Genomic DNA, 20,723 nt, shown 5'->3' with positions numbered 1-20,723 from the left:
GATTCTATTTAGAATAGCATCAAAAAGAACAAAATACTTAGGAATAAACTAAACCAAGGAAAATCCACTGAGAACTACTAAATATAGTTAAAAGAAATTAAAGAAGAGTCAAATAAATAGAAAAACATCCAGTGTTCGTTGACTGGAAGACTTAAAATTGTCAGGATGTCAATACTACCCAAAGTGATACACAAATTCAAAGCAATCCTTATCAAAACCCCAGCAACATTTTTGTGGAAATAGAAAATCTGCACATACTCTCTCTTTTAATAAACTTCAAGGGTGAATCACTCCAAGTTACCAACAAACACTTATAATTAAACTATGAAGTAATATATTGAAGACTGCAAATTGGAAGCTACCATTCGGACACACAGAGGATCCAATATTTAAAATAGAGTGGCATTGGGTTACTAGAGAGGGAAGGGGTGGGGCAGGGGGTTAAGCAGGTGATGGGTATTAAGGAGGGCACTTGTGATGAGTGGGTCTTGTAGGTAAGTGAGGAATTACTAAATTCTATACCTGAAACTAATATTACACTGTATGTTAACTAGCTGGTACTTAAATAAAAACTTGGGGAAAAAAGTACTTGTTTTAAAATGAGAAAATAAAATAGAATGGCATCATCACCAATATTCAGGCTGACAATGGACCAAATTCATGACTTTTTGCATGAGGCAATCACAGCAGAGATTTGGTAAGTCTGTCCTATCAGAAGACAAGTCTGTCATTGCACTTAACAAGCACACCAAGAGGGGCACCTGGGTTGAGCAGCCGGCTCTTGATCTGGGCTCAAGTCATGATCTCAGCGTCCTGGGATCGAGCCCCGAGTCTGGCTTTGTGCTCAGCAGGGAGTCTGCTTGAGGATTCTCTCTCTTCTTCTCCCTCTGCCCCTCCCCCGCATGCACGAGCGCGCGTGTGCTCTCTCCCAAATATTCTCTCTCTCTCTCAAATAAATAAATAAATCTTAAAAAAAAAAGGCACATTAAGCGGATAGTATAATATCAAAATGACTGGAGGAATGGCCTTCTCCAGCAAACAGATGCCTGGGTCTTCACAAAACAGCTATAGTTACAAAGTGGAGGTAAGAATGGTAACTACCAACATCAGATACAGACAGGTTGAATCTGTTCAAAAACCATACTGTGTACTTATAGGAGTTATTATAGCTTCACAGAATTTCTGGTTGGACAAGGACCTTAAAAATCATATTGCATATGAAAATCATTTTCTGGATAAGAAAAGGAGTACCCCAGGAAGAGGTGCCTATGTATCTCAAGGTCACATAACCAGCAGGTGGCAAAACCAGAACTGCAATGTAGGTTTCCAGTGTTTCTCCATTTTCCCTAATGAAACGCCTGTGCTTGAGGTTGGAAGTACCACCTTAGTCTGCTGGCAGAAAAGGTCTGTACGTGGGGCACCTGGGTGGCTCAGTCCTTTAAGTATCTGCCTTCGGCTCAGGTCATGATTCCAAGGTCCTGGAATTGAGCCCCATATTGGGCTCCCCGCTCAGCGGGGAGTCTGCTTCTCCCTCTGCCCCTCCCCCTCCACTCATGCTCTGTCTCTCGCTTTCTCTCTCTCTCTCAAATAAATAATCTTTAAAAAAAAAGGTTTGGGGGCGCCTGGGTGGCACAGAAGTTAAGCGTCTGCCTTCAGCTCAGGGCGTGATCCTGGCGTTATGGGATCGAGCCCTACATCGGGCTCCTCCGCTAGGAGCCTGCTTCTTCCTCTCCCACTCCCCCTGCTTGTGTTCCCTCTCTCACTGGCTGTCTCTATCTCTGTCAAATAAATAAATAAAAAATCTTTAAAAAAAAAAAAAAGGTTTGTTTGCCAGTTTTCTCCCCCTCCCCAGTTTTATTGGGATATAATTAACATATAACATTGTATTAGTCTAAGATTTACAACGTAATGATTTGATACATGTATATATTACAAAATGATCACCACAGTAAGTTTAGTTATCCATACATCCAACCATCCGCCATACAGTTACACATTTTTTTCTTGTGATGGGAACTTGTGAGATCTATTATCTTACCAACTTTCCAACACACAACACAGTATTGTTAAGTACAGTCATCAAACTGTACATTACATCCCCAGAACTTATTTATCTTATAAGTGAAAGTTGGTACCTTTTGACCACCTTACCCCGTTTTCCCCAACCTCACCTCAGGCAACCATCATATCTGATCTCTGTTTCTTTAAGTTTGAGGGAGGGGGGTTAGATTCCATATATATGTAAAATCAATAGTATCTGTCTTTCTCTGCCTGCCTTACTTCACTTAGCATAATGCCCTTAAGGTCTACCCATAATGCCCTCAAGGTCCACTGCTGTAAATGGCAGAATTGCCTTCTTTTTTATGGCTTAATAATATTCCATTTTGTATATATGCCATGGTTTCTTTATCCATTCAGCCACTGATGGGCACTTGGGTCGCTTCTCTGTCTTGGCTATTGTAAATGATACAATGAACATGGGGGTGCAGATCTCTCTTCTGGATAGTGATTTCATTTCCTTTGAATACGTACCCACAAATGGAATTGCTTGATCATATGGCAGTTCTATTTTTAATTTTTGGAGGAAACTCCATACTGTTTTCCACAGTGGCAACACATTTACAGTATTTTACAGTAATTTACGCTCCCACCAACGGTGCACAAAGATCCCTTTCTCCACATCCTCACCAACATTTATTATCTCTTTTTCATAACAGCCATGCTAACACCTATGAGGTAAACACGAAACAATTTGACGGCTCTTAACTACAGCACTATACGGAAACCAACTCACCCCTACTCTAGGAAAGGAACCTCCTAGGATTATACGGAAGCTTTCTAAACAATGATGCACTTTTTGATAGCTGGCTATGACCATCCCATCCCTAGGGAAAGGGGTTAGGTCTGCCCTGTGCAAGGGAGAATTCCCAACATCGATCTTCCTGGGAAGAGGCAGAGCCTGAGATGAGAAATGAGAAGGAGGAAGAAAGACTTGGCAGAAAGAAAACGGAAGTGCTCCCTCTTCCGAGCCTCATTCTCTCGGATGCCCAGACTCTACGTTCAGATATGCTGACAGTCATTTCTGGGAGTGAGAAGCGATGGTCTGCACAGAAAGTGGCCCGGTAAGGCCGCGTCTAGACTTGCTACATCCAGTAGCCAATTTGACGGGACTCTCCTGGTTTTGTGTCTTAAATTCAACTTTTATCTGCTATGGGTAATTATAGTAGATGAGGAATGGAGTGGAAAATGGGAAAGCAGAGTCTCCAAGGAGCCACCAGAGTGCTGGCAGCAATGATCAGTAAGGTCGTCAGCATACACAGGAACCTCTAAGACAGGACTCCTGGCGTGAACGCTGGCCTCACCCATCCAGTGAAGATGGTATCCTTTCTGGATCACGGGAGCTCCGAGGAGGGGGCGTTAGTTTTTAACAAGGAGACACAATGGGTTTGCTTGCAAACCATCCCCGATGAAACACACATTTCTCAATACCGACAATACAGGCTACTGCGGCTGAGCACTGTGACGGCCACCCAGGAGGGTTACAGGCAGCATCCACTCCAACTGGCCAGACGCTGGGTGTTCGCCTTCCAGCAATCCTGCCTGTCTCCCCACCCTCAGTATCTGCTACTGATTCCTCAGCCGGGGAGAAAATTACCTTGTGTTATAATGCTTACAGTTTATCCCAGATTCAGGAATGAATAAACATCCTGTTACAAAACTCTAAGCAATAAATATCATTATTCCCATTTTATAGGCCAGAAAACTGAGGCTCAGAGAAAGAACTCACCCACAGATAGCCAGGCGCAGAGTCCGAATTTAATTCCAAAACAAGGAAGTTTTAGAATTATAGAGGAATAATCCCTCTACTTCGGAAATCTACCCTCCTACAAAAGATTTCGCTGCAGGGAACAAGAACCTATGGGCCTTGAAGGCAAATGCATCACTGCCTCATAAAATATTAATATGGAAAAGACTGGTCATAGTATGATTTTAATCCCCCACCCAACTCTCATCCTGCAATCACTGTCAAGCACCACCTGAATACCTAAAACTTTTACACATCCCCGTAAGACAAAGTATTAGTCTGTTTCTTCAAAGCCATGTATATGAACTATAAAACCAATTTAACCCTATTTATCAAGAGAAAAACCTCAACATACATTCTATTAAAGCTTTGGGAGTCCCCATGTAAATGTCTCATTGGATTAAAATATTACCACCATTTTCAACAAATGACACAATTTAACAGTAGATTTAAGGGGAAAAATCTGAATTTAACAATTTTCCCTCCAGTCATTTCTTTAAACCTCTGACACAAGAAACTCTGTTCCCAGAAATTATTTCTTTTACTTTCTACTCACAGAACAAATGAAAATACATCTGAATTAAATTACCAGTGCTGTGGAAACAGTGAGACACTAAGTCAAAACTAGTGATGATGACATGATTTGCTCCAATGATGCCAGATTCCCTAAACACTACCCATCATCGTGATAACCTTAAAATGCCCTTTCTCTTATGGCTATGCCAGCCATTAGTTGTAATTAAAGTTCATTTTGTCAAAATCAGCTTATTTTGCTAGACATCTGATTCTTTTCAGTTACCACTCATTGGCTCTCCTTTCTACTTATCATAAGAGACCAGACACTAGGCCAACAGGTCATTTACTGGTACTACATGCACATTAGGTGAATTCATCAAAGTAGTCTGAATGCTGTAGGATTTCCGTTCAGAGACACAGAATGTCACCCAAGGGTGGCCATTTAACTTATCATCCGCATCAGGACACGACAGGGAAAGGGGGCATCATCGAAAACAGGCAGAGTCAGGGCTGTCCCAGCAAACAGACACATACGGTCACCCAATTTATTAAAGAACCAAATACCAGATTTAAAAACCTAAAATCTTGGGCACCTGGGTGGCTCAGTCGGTTAAGCATCTGCCTTCAGCTCAGGTCATGATCCCAGGGTCCTGGCATCGAGTCCCTCACTGGGCTCCCTGCTCAGCAGACAGTCTGCTTCTCCCTCTCCCTCTGCCCCTCCCCCTGCTCTGGCTCTCTCCCTCTCTCTCTTTTCCTCAAATAAACAAAATCTTTTAAAAAAACCAAAACCCTAAAGTCTTAAAAACTGATATCAAGATCATGGTGGGAAAGGGGGCATAGAGGGGAAGGATGCAGTCTTTCTCAAGCATCCAAGCCCAATGGCGTTTCCAGATTCCCTAAACACGGCCCCTCCCACCTTGACTCTTCAAACAGTTTGTACATGTGGGTTAAGTCCAGCACATGTCCCGTGCTCTCTTTCCCTATTTATTGGTTGATTTTATTGCCACCGTCTCACTCCTCCTTGGTATTCCCTTAACTCATCCCCCTTCCTGTGAGACTCCTGTCCCCTCTCTTCCTTATTTTACTTTCCATCACTGAGCCAATCAACCAGAGTTACTGGGTACTCACTACATACCAGGTACTATGCTAAGGATCTCCTCCCTAAAATGGGGAATCCAAAGCTCGATTAGAACTAATCCTTGCCAGGTAATTGTTCACATTTTTGTTTGCAACGCTTTGTTTAAAACTCAATACCGTTTCTCCAACCTCCATTTCTGCATATCCTAAGCAGCTCAAGCAAGGAGTACAACTGCAAAGGAGTCTCATGAAGCCACCTCTCTGTTCATTTGTAGGTAATTTAGTATATGGACTGATGCCAAAGAATAATAAATTATTTTTGTGAGGCGTCAAAATTTCTACATCTTAAAAAACCTGACCAAAGCTCTCCGAGCCAAGACACTGCTTTTGAGGGGAGCCAACACTCTTGCACCCCTATTTCTCCTCCATCAAGCTGCTGACAAACGGATTCTATCTTGTCTACCAGTGAATTTCCAGCACCCTGCAGAGTGTCTAGTACAAAGCAGGCACTCAATAAATGCCTACTGAGCAAGTGATGAGGGGCTCATGGTTAACTACCTTTTTCCCAATTTCAGCTCAACATTTTTGCTCCACTGATGATCTCCTCTTAAAAAACAGCACCTCTGGAGTAACGGCTTCGAGATCAGCCCAAATCCACAGCTCATACTCCTAGACACTTAACAGCAATGCCAACCCTGCGCAAGGTTTCTAATCATTCCCTAGGCTTCCTTTTTCTTACGTGTACGATAGTCCTAATCATTCTATACACCTTATTCTTCTTATCTATTAACCAGAGATAGCACCATCTAGCTGACACGGCTTTTGTGGTATTTGTGAAATCTGACAAACAATTTACGTCAAGGGCCCAGCCAGCACCCGAGAAATGTGTACCGAATGCAAGAATAAATTGCCATTCCGTTCTATGGCTCCAGATCAAAATGTAACCATCAAAATCTAATTTGCCAAAGCTGATCTTCATTCAAACAACAGATATGCATCATGAGCTCTAATACGCAACTGGAGTCTGTCTGCTGTTGAACATCAAAGGAAGAGCTTAACATCTGCTTTGAAATGCAGGAAAACAACAATTAGTTCACAAGTAAAAGGGAAGGGGTGTACAATCCGGTTTTATTTTCCCTACCAAAGCATCCAAGTATTAAGGGCTTACCAGCTTACAGCAAGCTGAAGCTTTTTTTTTTTTTTTTTGCAGGAGTCCCAGAGTGGGGGCAGGTAACCCCAGAAAGGGTTTTTAAATTTAGCATTTATTGATAACCCAAGCTTTTCCCCGCAAGAATGGACAGGCCAAGTCTGCCCTGAACTTTAAAGGGCAATGCTAAGCAGGCAAAAATCGCAGGACAAGATTGGGTCTGAAGAGTACTTTTGTCCAGCCTGCTGGTGCTTCCAGCTAGCTCAAATAGAAAACCTCAAAGGAGAATCATCACATCACGAGTCTTTGAGCCACTTCACATCGATGAAAGAAAATAAACTCTGTGACAGACAGGCGCACGCATGTTTTTGCTGGGCAGCAATGTTTTGAGACCCATTCCGCTGTTTCACTTCCCCTCAGGCAAAGCTGTGGTCACTGGGAAGAAGATAAGAAGCTCCTTAGTGCTCGATTTCCAAGCACACCTGAACGTACAGCCTCCGGAGGCCAGGAGAGCTATTTACAGACCTTACTTCCGCTTTTCCAGTAACGGGGCAGAGACAAGCTGGGGAACTTCTCTGGGGTTTGGTTTCCTTTCTCCCAGCTCACGTACGCTACTCTCCTGGAAGATGAAAGCAAGTCCAGAGTTTTTCAAAGCCCACAGGCAATGTTGATGTCAAATAACATTTTCCCTTTTTTTATTTATTTTTAAAGATTTTATTTATTTATTTGTCACAGAGAAAGAGCACGAGCAGGGGGAGCGGCAAGCAGAGGGAGCAGGGAGAAGCAGGCTCCCCAGCTGAGCAGAGAGCCAGACACGGGGCTCGATCCCAGAAACCTGGGATCACTACCAGAGCCGAAGGCAGACGCTTAACCAACTGAACTACCCAGGCACCCCTATTTTTTTTTTTAAGGCATAATTTCCTACTCTCCTTGGGCATACAGAGCATGAAGCAAAGCTTGAACTCCCCTCCTTAGAGTTCCCAAAAGCAGATGCAGTCCTTAGAGCAAAGTGTCATCCTGGGGCAAACATGGCTTTTAATAAAGAAATGTCCAATTCCATCCCATAAGCTCACAATTTTGCCCTTCTTTAAAGAATATCTAAGCAAAAGTGGCTCTCATCTGAATGCAGATTTTTTCCCACTAGATTCTCAATGAACCAGGCACAGGAACCTATTACCACAGCCTGGTTTCTTAGATTTATAGATGCTTTCTTGCCAAGGGCCACGGAATTCATAAACCAAGAAAGTAGGATGCGAACCTAGGTAGTCTGACCCCAGGGCCTCTGATCATCGACCCTGAGCTAGGAAAGCCCCTCTCTTTGTTGTCTGAGTCCGGCTGGGACCAAACAAGAGTGACCATCAGCTCCAGGGTTTCATGTGTTTTTGCAAAAAAGGAGGTCCTTACCTGCATGAATGGCAGGGTAACATTTTTTTGTGGACTCATAAATACCATTTAAGACATCTGAGTGTTAGAGCTGCCACAGCTGTAAAGCGGCGAGCACAGCTTTAAGCTTCCAAATAGGACCCGCAAGAAATGCATTTTAGGCTGGGCTTCAGTCTTTAATAGCAAGTCACAAATTATTGTTCAGATAAAAATGGCAATTAGGAATTTCCTGAAACTTTAGCCATCACTCTAGATATCAAATTAAAATCCAAAGACTCCTATTTAAGTTCTACTTAACTTTGATAATCCCTACCCCAAGAATTACTGGGAAAATCAATGGCTCCATGCTACGTATTTTACGCTTGCTCAGGCAGCAGAGCCACTCTAAGGGCAGAATTCAGGAACTCTCAGTACATTTCATTGTATCATGTGAACTAAGAACTACTCTAGGAGAAGTGATGACCACATTATATGTATACAGGTTTTCAAATATAAAAAAATATGTATGTTTTTACAATTATTGCTCGAAGATTATCAACTAAATGCTTCAACCCTTTTTTTCCCAACGTGTTAATTTAACTTACCAAGTAATCGCAGGTATCAGAAGTTTAAGAAAATATAATGGAAGAAAAAAAACCTAAAGATTCGAGAATTCTATTTATAATTTATTTTGGAGGGAATGGGTCAGTAAGTATCATTACTGAATTTTTGTGATCAAAGACTTCATCTAAGAGCATCCTCCCATGGTGTCACATGGTATAGGCTGAATAAATATTATTTAAATCTGAATTTGAAACTCAAATTAAGTTCCTTGAAAGCAAGGGCATATCTGTCATCTCTGAATAAGGAGCTCCTAGCATAGTGGTTGGCACATAGCAGTTGCACAACAAATGTTGATTTAATAAATGAACTTAAAGTTGAGAAAGTATGCAAAGTCTAGAAAACATTTTACATCTCTAATTAATTTGGATTGCAATTTACTCCAATAAATTCTAGTCCAAAGTCTATAAAATGCTGCTCCCTTTGTACCCATCATCTCATCCAAGATATTTAGAGTTTCTTGGAAGGGAGAAATATGTAGGTAGAATCCTTCCTTTGGCACAGAAATATTGATGAAGACAGCAAAGTGGGAGGAACGTGTCACCTGCACTCTTATACCATAACAAAGGGACCAAAGAAGACATAGTGCTTTATACACCATACCTGTCACACAGTGACACTTAAGAGTTTTGAATACCCATTTAGTCCCCTGAGCCTCCTATTCAGAACATGTCTAGTTATGGTAAACACTGTAGGGATTATAGAAAGGCAAATCCTAGTCTATTCTCTGTTTGCAGATGGAAAGCCCACACTCTATATTTCACATATATATTCTCCTTTTGTATTGGAAAGCCAAGATGGCCTCAAATTAAACAAAAAGCTAAGATCCAACTGTTTTACTTTCACAAAAAATGATATTGTAGATAAATATTTATTCACATGGGGTTCATTATTCACTGCTAAGTGGAAAAAGACAGGATACCAAACAGTTTGAAGAATAGAACCCTCTTTCAGTACTGACATAAAAAAAAAAACATATGCTCATGTTAAGCAGAGCCATAAAATAGAAGCTATTTTTTACTCCTTTTAAAATCATCCATGGCTAATTTTTCAAAAGTGAATCTATACTTTATAAACATTACAGACTCAAGTGTCCAGAAATCTACCTTAAATAATTAAATAAAATGATTAAATAAAATAATTAAATAAAATGCAAATGCAATTAAGAAAAAATAAAATCAGAGGACATGAAGATGCCGAAAAGAAGTGTGGAGGTTGTTTTGGTTCTGGTTTTCCTAAAACTGTGCTTGCCTCGCCCCAAAAGAAATCACTGATACATTTAAGTACCCCTTCCAGTTTTCAAAGTATGGTCAGAAACATTCCCCTATGATGTCTGTCCCTGTCAGAAAGGACTGCCTTCTCCCCTGCCCTGCCTCTTCCTTAAGGTTGCCTTCCACCTAACCAGTTCCTTCAGGACTGGATTTATACAGAGCGTACTTAAGCATTATAACCTTCTTCTTTTCTTTTCTTCTTCTTTTTTTAACCTAAAGGTAAATATGAACAGTCTTCTGTGCATATAAATATTCACCTACGACATCAGTTTCAGGAAGCAGGGATCTTTTGCCCTGGTCCCTCCAGTAACACAAGGGCTACCTTTAGCTTATTATTGTGACCAGAAGTCCTACAGATGCCTTGCCTCTATAAAATGGAAATACAACTCTTACAACAATGGCACAAAGTGAGTATTTTGGTATAATGGAAGGAAAATACCTCACCAGAGACTATATTAAATTTTAAAGAGATGCTAAATTATTTGAAAGCAGTTTAAGTGGCTTCCTTTCTAGGGGGCTAAGTTATATTTCCAATCTAAACAGCAAATATCTGGATCCTGAAGCCCCCACAGAATTAATCTTTTGCCCTGTTCATTCTACTTCTGTGCACAGACTGATGACTTCCAACATAATCCTCTTTCAAATACCGTTCCAAGAAGGAATAATAACTATACCACACAGGATTTCCTTTACATTAAGGTTAATATGTGAGTATAAACTTCAACTAAATAAATCGCTATCATTTTTTAAAATGCCACTGACAATAGTATTTCACTACTGCAAATATTTCACTGTAACATTAAAAAACTTTTTGGAGAAAATCTTCAAAGTCCTTGCTTTCAACGAATTTATACTGACAGCCCTCAGAAATTATATTCGTGGTACGTGTATACTCTGTGTGTGTGCGTGTGTGTGTAATATTCTTTCAGTACAAATATCTTATTTAACCTAAAAAGGCTTCATAATTCATGACACTTACCTTATAATTATTATATAATAATACACAATTTAATTATAAGCAAATTTAGAGTGTATACAATGTAACAATGAAATCTGATCGTACTATTTAATACTCCTATGGAATTCTAGAGCAGAGTTCTCTTCTGCCTTGTTTTTAGACACATTTTAACTAGCTTATTTGTACGGTCGGAAATGTAGAGGAACCGTAAAACACAAAATTTAGGAGACTACCTGGGAATTTTATGGACAAATGCTTCCTATTGTCAGTGGTATTGTTTCCGGACCGTGCCAGAAGAGATTTGCGTGTGTGTGCGTGTACATGTGTATGTTTTGTTTTGCCTACATTCCTATGGGTCATTCATACTTCCACGTAAATTCTACAATAAAGCAGGCTGACTTTATTATATTCAAGGCCCATTTTACCTTTTCAAAAAGAGCACGGAATAAAACTGAACTTTATGGACCCAAGCAATTTTTTCTAAAAGAGAGCAAAACCATTCGCACAATGTCTTAATTAGAATATCTCAGAGTACCTCCAAAAAGCTATAAAACAATAAAACTGACAGGCACATCAATTCTCCCAAGACCAAGCTACATGAGGGACTTATTGAACAAACGATTACACATTTTGTTTTCCTTTCCAGACAAGAAAAGAGCCAAATGGATTTCATTCTTATTATAAAAATTCAGAACCAAAGAGCCTATCTAAAAATCTAAAACACTTGAAGCTCAGAAAACTGGACTGACTTTTCCGGCAGTCCATACTATAATGCTTTACCTTTATAATTTGTCTACTGCACACCTGATAAAAGGTTTATCACAACCTTGAGGACTCCGTTTATGAAACCCAAAAGACCTGGCACAATGCAGACAGTCATCCTAATCTCTTGGAAGGCTTTTTTTTTTTTTAAAGGTCTCTCGAGTTCCTTTCCATGTTTCAAATCTATAAAAGCATATAAAACTTACAAAGCCAGGGAAGAATGAAAGGAGAAAAGCCACAGACCCACACTGTTAACTTTCTGAGAGAAGTGTAACAAGAATTTTTTTTTAAAAAGCAAGTTAGAAAATTACTTACTTTTTCCCCAGGTCTTTGGTACAGAGCTCAGAAGGCAAATTCCCTTTTCCCAAAAACGCCTTGTCAATTAGTAGCAATCACTCAATGAGGTCAAGCAGCCCAAATATCTAAAAGTTGTGCAGAGACAAAAAGTTAAAATTCAAAGTCAGATCAGAAATTAAAAACAAGACACCCCATTGCTATTCAGGGTCTCTCTGCATAATTAGAATCTAGATTTCACTGGGATATCTAAATGATGAGCCATGTTAGCTACTTTTCTTTCAGAACAATACCAACAAGGCCTGCTAAATCAAGATGGTATTTTGATCTGCCGTCTTATTAAAATCACTAAAGGAGGCTCCAGCAAAGGCTTCTTGGCAACCATTCATGGTAAAAATGTCCTTCTCGGGGAGTCATAAAAAAAATAACTGAGGGAGGATCTGGGCTTCTAATTACACTGTGACTTGGGAGGGAAGGTCTCCTGAAGTCACACTTGCCTGCCCCACCTTCCAAAGATGAGCTCATCTCACAAGCACAGAAATGGTTGCAAATAGAAATGAACAATAACAACCTAAAGAAAATCACCAGCAACTTGTAAGCTCTCTTATTGTGGATTGATTTAAGCACACTTCACTTTTGCAGGGGGGAACAAGAGGCGAGTTGTTTTTTCTAATCAAAGAGAAAATCCGAAATCTCTGTATGATAATATCCTCATTTGAAACATAAGTTTCTTCCCCAACAATCTCACAAATAAATACATAGGTAATAACTCATAAGATGACAACATTTGAGTAGATGCCACAGGTAAACCACAACTGAAAGTCGGCACGCCCCCCCATCCCCAGGCTCTCCCATGCTGGGCCTTACGCTAGATGTAATTCTAAATGCAATAAACTCATTTAAAAGCCACAAGAGATTGAGAAATAGGTCAATTAGAAGGAGGCAAAGCCCTGCTGCAGGAGACGGGCATAACTGAAAAACAGACAGAATCCCACAAACATCAATAGGCATCACTCATTATTATTATCGTCATTGTGACTGCCAACACCCATACGATGCTCACTTGTATGCCACATTCTTCTCGGAAGCGTTCTACACGTATTCACTCTATTAGGGATAGAGACCAGAAGAACATCCCCGCGACATCACTGTCTTACCACTCGGTACACTCAGTTCTGCTATAACATTTGTGTTTGTTCCAAGACTGCTATGCTAGGGAACAATCTGAGCATCACTCGAATTTCACATTTGTTTATGCATGATTTCATTGCAGGAAACCCTAGGTAATAGCAGAAGATTGCACCCAGGCAGAGCGCTGCTGAGTAAAGATATGCAGGGTGTGCAAAGCCCATGCCTCCAACATCTACGGGCAACCCCAGTGGCCACCAGTGCTATGAGCTACGCCCGTCTGCATAGGATGCCCAACTTCCCTTCTGGTTTCAGGGAACCCTGCTTCCAACACTTCAAGTAACTCACAACCTGCAACCTTTGGAAGGCCTCAGTCTGCAAGACAACATCAGGACTTTGTCAAGGTAAAGTGTCACACTGATCGTACTATTTATTTCTTAACCACCTAACGTGTAAAATTGTGCTACGATTTTTATTCAGTTTCTACCTTATTTTTTTAATATGTCACCGATAAAGCTTTTTGAGTGTTGTGCCCTTACCCTATTGTTCCCATAAGTGCTGTGGATTTTACTGCATCATTTTGCATAGCATGGTGGTTCTCAGAAACACCTGTCTCACATTTTAGCAGAACTGACTATACGATAACTAGGGTTTATAAAGATGCTTGTGATTTGAACCAGAAGGGGGTAAATTGTTATTTTTATAGCTTTTCATAATGTTAAAGAGGACAGCAATATATGTAATACAATTTTGGAAAGATTCTCATTCACAATATTTATAATTACCAAGCATAGACACTTAAGGGTCAGTTGGAGTTACATGACAACTTTATTTATGAGAAGTTCCCTAATGGTGTTAGATAAATAAAGTGCTACCACACCATTCTGCACAGATGAAGATGATGGCATTATACAGACAGATCCTGGCAGGCAAGAGGGTTTCACTGTAATTACTGGAAATGACAAACTGAACTGAATTAGTTTTCACTCCTTGAGACCAGTAAATTGAAAAAAAGACTCTGAATTTATCCTTTAAAAAGTCCAAGATATGCATAAAAAGTATGTATGTATATGTACAAAGAAGTTTTCCTATATAAGTAATATTATTTTAAGCAATTCTAAAAATATAAATACCCAACAATGGGTTAACAGTTTTTTCTAAATCTGTAAATCATTTAATAAAATGGGAAAATGTTTCTAAGCAGTGTTCATTGGCAATGCAAACTATAAAACAGTATGTTCAGTATAGTCCCAATTTTGTTTAAAAGTATCTGTAGCTAGAAAAGGGGGGGGGATCAACATTTGTATAGCTGCTCATTAAAGATAATAAAATTAGAGTAGAATAATTTTTAGTTTCTTTGTATTTTCTTGTGGTAGCCAAATTCTCACAATAACCACACCTACTTTTACAATTACAAATAACAATATGCTAGGAGCATCTGGGTGGCTCAGTCGTTAAGTATCTGACTTTGGCTCAGGTCACGATCTCGGGGTCCTGGGATCCAGCCCAGCATCAGGCTCCACACTCAGCGGGGAGTCTGCTTGTTCCTCTCCCTCTCCTTCTTCCCCGTGCTCGTGCTCTCTGTCTCTCTCTCAAATAAATAAATAAAATCTTTTTTAAAAACCACAAATAACAATATGCTATATAAAAATAGAACTAAGGCATTTGATGGGAAAAACCTCTTTTTATCCCCACTTTAAGTTCACATGTGAATCCAGCCAATAAAGTCCAGCCCAAGAACAATGACACCAGAGCTTCCTTCACAAGCATTAACAGATCCAGTCTCATGACTGTACCCTTCAGAGTATTTTCTATCTCACAATTCAAGGCAAACACAGTCCCAGCAGGGACATCCAAAGTATATAAATCCATTACAGAGGCCAAAATATAATTTGCTTTTACTGGCTAAAACTGCCATGGATTTAGTAAAATCCAGATGAAAGAAGATTTTTTTAAATTATGTAATTGTATACAAGCTGTCTTAATGTCTGAAAGAAATTTCATTCTGAATGAAGAAATTGTGTTCTGGATAAAGCGCCTTTCAAACAAGATCAAGAGTAAAGAAATACAAGGGGCAATGGATTTGGGCGTAGGAATCAACGCTCCAGTTGGTGAGTTTTAAATAGAAAGTAAGAAGAGACAGAGGCTGATCTTTGACTTCCAAAAGAACTCAGTTATATTAAAATCTTCCCAATAACAAAGAAACTTGACTTTGAAAATTGTCTGTTTGCCAAAAGTGGTGACTCCCTAGTCGTGAGGGCACTTAGTTGGATCGCACACACGGACATCACGAAAGAATTGAATGGTGAGGGTACTCAGGAGTCAAAGGACCATTTGGGACAATGAGGTCACAACACACCTGAGTTCACTCACCTGTGCTCGGCTAGCAGCACATTTAAATAATGCGTTCCTCTCCATTTTCAGTGTAACCTTTCTGGTGTACTGCATACCCAGGAACTAGTGAGAACAGCTGCTTAACATGACTCTATTCTCAAGAACGTACTGAGAATTAAAAGTCAGTGGTTGTGGGGGTGTGTGTGTGTTTCTGTTTCATAAAATTACAAAGCATCTGTAACATTCAGTGTATACATTGGAATAAAAACCATATTCCTGCTGGACAAAGTATTATACATGTAGTAGTCTTTATATTTTTGTTTTGTTTTTTTTTCACTTCCACAAATGCTGACTTTGATAAAAACCAAACAAAACCCTTATGTTTCAATTTTGCTTTTATATTTTTAAGCATTTTCGTAGGTTCCCTATCAAATGGAAACGAAAGCTACTGGCTTCATGTTTTGTTTTAAAGAATAGAAAAGGCAAAATGAACATTTAAATTATGCTATTATGTATACAAAAAGATCACAGAGGACATATTGAGTTTCAAAAAATCAGTCGATTCAAGATACCTTTCAGAGGCTCTACCATCTTATCAAATGCATGCTGATTACTTTGGAAAATACCTGAAATTCTTGGCTTCTGAGTCTCACAAGTTGCCGCCTAAAATGCGGCACATATGCACCTCCAATAATCTGCAACCAGATACTATAATCAGCACGTAAAGCCAGATATTATAGTCAATTGTGAGTATTCAAAATAAAAAGTATTTTAATATTTAAAGGCTCTGCTGAAATATACATCCATCTATGCATACCACCTGCTGACCCTAAAAATACAGAGCATTGAGGAACTCTCAGGACGGAAACCATATTTCTTAAATCGCCCTAGGACTTAACACATATACAGCTCAGGGGAATATACTCTCTTAGCATTACCAGATATAAAAAAGGGGCAACCAATTTTCAGAGTCTACCTGGAAAACAAGCAGGAATTATGTCCTGGGGCTCTCTAGCCACTTCTTGGGCAGAAATCTAACCCACATAATTTAAACTGGTCTTTGGCACCATCTCACTTCCCTTTTCGCCTCACTGTGTCACTCCGGTCCAAAGCCAGAAGACCTTCACTCTCGATGGCCTCTTCCTCTCAACTGGTTCTTTCCTTCCAACTTCTAAACAACCAGTGGCTCCATGGGAATATTTTAGCAGAAACTGGAGGATGGGAGAGCTTATACAAATGACTGTTGACATTTAACTTTCTCTAGATCATATGCATTTTTAAAGAAAAGCTTGAACACCCAGACCTTGGCTTCTAAATACCTTAGTTCATTCCACAAACAGTTGGGTCCAGGCCCCGGGCAAGGGCAGCACCAAATTGCCGAGAATAGCTTACTATGCCAGAAACTAAGGAAATGCTCAAATATTAACGCAGACGTGACAAAAGGACATAGGAGCCACTTCAAAGCGGCTCCCACTGGCCAAATGTAGGACAATTTGAACAGCAAAAAAAAAAAAAAAAAAGGAATGATATGGATGAATTAGAACATATTGAATTAAAAAAAGGAACCATAAATCCACAGACATTCATGGAAGAGGGGATAGCAGGAAGCTCTTCTTTATGAAGAATGCCAGCTAATAAAACACCAAAGGAATAGCAGAACTAGAAAATCCCACTTTGCAACCACCCGGGCAATAACTGACTCAGTCAAAGGTCATTAATGGATGCTAAAACCATTAGGGAAAGGATTCTGTGGATCGGGATACTCACACAGTCTCAGAGTATCACCCCACAAATTACTTACCACTTGCCTAGGGGAAAGGGTGTCTTTATAATGGAGAATTCTGGCAGACCACTTTACCCAAGTGATAGCATAATCAATTATGGGACAACTGAATGTCATGTGTCTCCACAATCACTGTGTCATACGTTTGTCAAAATGCTTAATCTGTATCTAATCATAAAGTAACAATCAAATCCAGATTGTGGTACTTTCTACTAGACAACTGTCTTGTGATCTCCCAAGATACCAGCACCATAAATGATAAAAAAAAACAAACAAACACGGGGTAACTGCTCTAGATTAAAGGAAACTAAAGATACAAAATTCAATGAGTGATTGTTGATGATTCTTAGATGAGAAAAGGAATAGTTATAAAGGACATTATTGGAATAACTGGGGAAAGTTAAACAAGTATTCAAAAATTATGTATTAGATAGTATTTCTTGGTGATAACAGTAAAATGGGTTATGTGCGAGAGCATTCTTGTACTTGATAGATAACGTGTGAAAGTATTTAGGATGAAAAGGTGGTGATCTCTACCACTAATGCCAATGGTTCAGTAAAAATTATTTAAAGTGTGTCGATGTATAGAGAGACAGACAGACACAGAGACAGAGATAAAGGAAATCTGGCAAAATGTTAGCATTTTACATGGCAGGCTAGTCATGACCTATAAAAACCAGTAACCATCATTACTTGTGCGCTGCATCTGCTCTGTATAAAGAGAGATCATAAAGGAGCTCATGGCTGAAAGGAAACAGACTCGGAGAGGTACACAATCTGCTGGTGTCAGGGCATTTAGCCTACCTTCAAAAAACTATTTCCAGGGGCGCCTGGGTGGCACAGCGGTTAAGCGTCTGCCTTCGGCTCAGGGCGTGATCCCGGCGTTCTGGGATCGAGCCCCACATCAGGCTCCTCCGCTATGAGCCTGCTTCTTCCTCTCCCACTCCCCCTGCTTGTGTTCCCTCTCTCACTGGCTGTCTCTCTCTGTCAAATAAATAAATAAAATCTTTAAAAAAAAAAAACTATTTCCAATTCATTTTTCTTCTGTAGCAATTAATGGTCACTAGTTGGGAGAAGAAGATTAAAAAAAAAAAAGAAAGAAACGCAAGAAGAGGATGACAATGGGTAAACATGAGCAACAGAGAAGTTCTGTTCTCTTCCACTCATTGTGAAGAAGAGGTAGGTCTCAAGGTTTCAAAATTCTGCCCTATTTCCTGTCCTGGTGAGAAAGCCCGTGTGTGTGTGTGGCCATTTCCACTGAGTCAGAACAAGTCCCTCTGCAAGCTTCCTACGACCAAACCCTGCGGAGGGAAGGCCAAGCACTTCATGTCATCCCCAGCCCTGGTCAAGCCCAGAACAGGGCGTGTCTGAGCGACAAGCCAGGGAAGCAAACACGCATCCCAGAACCACAGCTCTCAGCAGCTGCCCCAAGTGTAATGGGTTTGAAGCAGAATTCTCCCCACCAAACTTGATCCTTCATTTCTATGACCCCTTTTCTTAGTCTATCCAGTCTCAAAACTGCAGCTTCATCTTTCTCTTTGGTTCCCATGGCCCATCCTTCACACCCACTCTTGCTCGTTCACATCCTCAAGGACATGTTGGCCACAGTCTCTCATATTCCAGGCGAAGGGCCTCTCTTTCCTCTGTTCTTCCTCAAAATTTCTGTCTATGGTACTCACTTGGCACTTTTTTAATATCTTGCTCATACACTATCAATTCCACACCCACTGTAGGTGAGTGCCGTGCTATGCTATCTTGTTTAAAAATCACCGTAGGTCTGTGAAATATTCTTTTATCCCGATGTTACAGAAGAAATGGACATTCAGGTGAGACAATCTGTCCAAGGTCACGGTTGTAAGGCTGACATTCAGACCTGGCCTTCTGGTTTTACCCTAACTTCATATTGTGAGTTACAGCTTTAAACGCCATCCCCCGGCCTTAAATCCAGCGGATGATCCTTGAAGGAAAGGACCCATTTCATCCAACTCTGTGCTCTCTCTAGAGCCTAGCAATACTCATAACTCATGTTCACAGGTTTATATTTCAAGCCTCAGCTCAGAGAGACCATTTTTCTTGGTGACTTCCACCCCTGCAGAAGCAACCAGTCAATCCTCCTTGCCCTCCGTATGCTTCTCCTACAGGAAATTCAAGCCTTACCTGCAGCATCTGGGACTGCTACATGTGGACCCAGAACACAGGAGGCCCTTCACGAATGTTCACTGAAGGAAATGTTTATGTGTGAGACAGGTTTCTTGACAGGGTTGCTATGCCTTACTTTAAAAAAAAAATAAATAAATAAGACCTCATCTTTAGCTTTAGAACATACTGAAGCAAATTATTTTAAGAAAGCATGACAGGGCGGGGCACCTGAGTGGCTCAGTCGTTAAGCATCTGCCTTCAGGGCGTGATCCTGGCGTTATGGGATCAAGACCCACGTCAGGCTCTCCCGCTGGGAGCCTGCTTCTTTCGCTCCCACTCCCCCTGCTTGTGTTCCCTCTCTTGCTGGCTGTCTCTCTCTGTTAAATAAATAAATAAAATTTTTAGAATAAAAAAAAAGAAAGAAAGAAAGTATGACAGGGGAAATGGAGAAGAATGGAGAGCACAGGTCTTGGCTCTTTGAGCCATAACCACTCCACTTGCTGCCCTGGGTATACCATGTTCTAGAGCTTCCAAATTTTAATGTATATGTAACATCATTCAATACAAATTATGATTCAGTAGGTCTGGGGTAGAGCCCAAGATTCCACATTAGCAAACTCCCAAGAGATGTCGAGGATGCTGACTCTACGGACCACACATTTGAGTGGCAAAAAGTTCCAGACAGTTATAGGGAAGGTCTGCCCCTTTAGAGTGATGTAACAGGTAGATTAAAATCGCGAGACATAAATTAACAGGCTGTTAATGCTAGTTATCTCTGGGTTTCTCCTTTCCACTTTTCTATAATTTCCAAGAATTTTATCATGATTCTTCCTGATGGAAATAAAATTTTAAATCCTATATATACAGTTGCACTTAAAAACTGTACATTTGGACACTACCACTCTGCATGGCTACATCTTTATTTAAGCAACAAATACACTTAAAAGGACTAGACTGGGGAGAGAACAGGTTGGTGAATTTAGCAATTCCCTATGTCCTCATTTTAACACTTAAATTAACATAAAACAGCAATTATCCTTAACAAACAGTCACCACCACAAGCATTGTTTTTCTCAGGTTCCTTTCCCTTAAAAGAAAGAGAAAGAATCCATTCAGTTGGAAGACAGTAAAGGCAACCCAACTCAAGGACAGAAGGAAAACAAGCAGGCACTACATACTGAATCTCTTCCAAGTGGGTCAATGCAACGGCATCAAAGTCCAAACAGAGATGGAAATACAGTCCCCCCAGAAGAGGCAGGGTTCCACTACGAGGCTAAACGGAATCCATTAAAGTAGCACTCACCGTGCACCTGCCAGTGAGGTGGAAAGAAATGATCCCGAGGGGAGTCCCCCTTCCACAGTGTAACAAGGAGATGTCATTAGGAAAAGGTGAAGAGAGGGTGCCCCTTTGGAGGAAAACTTTCCCCAATACCCATCTCCTTCTCTTTCATAGGAGTCTCAGTGCTGGCCAGGGTAATAGTCTGTGAGTCGTAGAAGTGCAGCCTGGGGCGGGGGGGGGGGGGGGG

The 20,723-nt window shown here is 40.5% G+C and overlaps 1 protein-coding gene across 8 annotated transcripts in view; it reads right to left on the bottom strand.

Moving 5' to 3' along the window:
* Positions 1 to 20,723, bottom strand: part of APBB2 (amyloid beta precursor protein binding family B member 2) — a 359,825-nt gene that overhangs the window by 242,183 nt on the left and 96,919 nt on the right. For all 8 annotated transcript variants that reach the window (XM_040625039.1, XM_008701425.2, XM_040625040.1 and 5 more), the window contains one exon: positions 11,835 to 11,941. The gene's annotated coding sequence lies outside the window, so the exon portion shown is untranslated. The remainder of the gene's footprint in view (positions 1 to 11,834; positions 11,942 to 20,723) is intronic.

The sequence above is a fragment of the Ursus maritimus genome, unplaced genomic scaffold (genome assembly GCF_017311325.1).
Source record: "Ursus maritimus isolate PB19 unplaced genomic scaffold, ASM1731132v1 scaffold_8, whole genome shotgun sequence".
In the NCBI taxonomy this organism is placed as follows: Eukaryota; Metazoa; Chordata; class Mammalia; order Carnivora; family Ursidae; genus Ursus; species Ursus maritimus.
This window is presented reverse-complemented; position numbering and strand designations above follow the sequence as displayed.